Below are 2,124 nucleotides of genomic sequence, written 5' to 3' on the forward strand. Positions count from 1 at the left end.
TAGATTCAACATACTCAAGCCTGCACACATTCTAAATATCGAGTTGGAAGCATTAAGACCCATTTTAACCCTCAATGGCTTCCTTTCTGAAAAATAACGTCATTGTAAAAAGATTCACGCGTTTGGATATTCTATTTACAATGAGAAGCGGACGGGAGCTGGCGCCACTTGGACCCGGACGTAACGTAGCACTACAAAATGACGTCGGAACTTAAATACTGAATACACATTCTATTGAGGCCTGGCCCCAGAGGCAAATTCAAATGAAACAAACAGAAGATGGTGCTGTTTTTTTCTTTTTCTTTTGCAGATGGGTTCCCAGATTGCACAATAGGTAGTGTGTGGCGGTCTCTGTCTCGGTCTCAGCTAAGGGGGTCCTTGGCCTGAGAATAAACATTGAAAAGTAGAGTGCAAACCCAAATGGTTCATACACAGGTATAAGCACGTGTTTGCACACGTGCACTTATCCCGCCAGCTCCTGCAGACCATCTCCTCCGCTGGACTGCTGTCCAGCTCATCCTGTATGCAGTAATTACACCATAATTCCCCCCCTCTCAATCTCTCCCTCTCCCTCTCTACCCTCACCTAATCCCACATCTGATAATCCAGATTTAGCGCAGGCCTGTCTCATTATGTCATGAACACACGGATTATCCCGCACCGCTCTTCGTCTTTGAGGCCTGGGGTGTTTCGGGGGAAGTTGTACGGTTGGATGTTGTCAAACAGTTCGACAAGGATCCGCGGATTCTCAAAGCGTGGACAAACACTGTATATGATCCATACTGGACTGTCCAGATTAACAACAAAAAGGGACAAACAGATTATCTGCTATATACTGTGCAGATTATGTGAAGGGTAATGATGCTGGCAAATTACAATGGCACATAAGCTCATTTGTGTTTTTTTTTTTTTTTTTTTAATTAATGAAATGAAACCTGCAGGCCCATTTCCAAAACCATTCATTTTCATGAAATTTAAAACATTACCAGGTATTCCAGTTAATCCAATGTAGTTCATATTTAGTCACAAGCTCTTGTTAATACTTTTAATTGCTTCAATATTTATAAAACCCACAGACACACTTAACCACATTTTCAATAGTTCAAAAACAAAAATAGCCGGTGCACAAGCTCACGACACGTTGTGAGCTTGTTGATCGGTTATTTTCGCTACTTTTGCATGAAGCTGTCATGGCGAAGTACAAAACGTATTTACAGTGTGTACAGTACCTGCTGAAAAAAGAGATTCCTGCCAAATTATATACTGCATTATAGAAAACACATCACACCTGAGTTTTAAACCTGCAGTCTAGTTTGTAGAGTCCGATCTCACCCAAATAAGGTGAAATAGCACGGATTGGCAATCCTGCCATACACGCCTAGAAAACCCCAACATCCGTACATATTGCACTACTAGAGTTTTGACCGCGACGGAGGCATGGCTTTCAATAGTAGCCTATTGTATGTATGGAATTGCCAATCCGTGCTATTTCACAGTGTTTGGGTGATTTACAATTCTGTGCTATTGGGTTACAACTCGGACGGGGCCAAGTCTTCTCAACCAAATTTAGCAACGTTCGACATGGCAACTCAATCGCTTTAGCTTGCTCGGTGGTGTCTCACGTGGCTCAAGTTTGGTAGAGACTGCTCCCCTCCGTCTATGGGGAGGATTTCAGTGTAATACATACCCCTCCGTCACAGTCTATGGGGAGGATTTCAGTGTAATACACACCGCTCCGTCACAGTCTATGGGGAGGATTTCAGTGTAATACACACCCCTCCGTCACAGTCTATGGGGAGGATTTCAGTGTAATATACGTGTGGGTTAGTTTTCTAGACGTGTACGGAACTGCCAATCCATGTTTGGGTGAGACCGGGTTGAGTTTGTAACAGTTTTCTAGGGTTACAGGCTTTAGTTTCTGATACTATTATCGGTCTGACAGTCATTAGAGATCGACAACCTACCTCAAACCCTAAACTAACCCTAACCGCAAGCACGGGAGCATGCAGTGCATGTTGGAGCGCTAGTCCGACCGCTGTTCCCACATGTCGGACTAATGCTCCGTCGGAAATAACAGTGTGATGGTTTGGGTGGTGCTTACTGGTTTAACAGTGTGATGGTTTG

This window comes from Protomyctophum parallelum (genome assembly GCF_964188405.1).
Source record: "Protomyctophum parallelum genome assembly, chromosome: 23".
Lineage (NCBI taxonomy): Eukaryota > Metazoa > Chordata > Actinopteri > Myctophiformes > Myctophidae > Protomyctophum > Protomyctophum parallelum.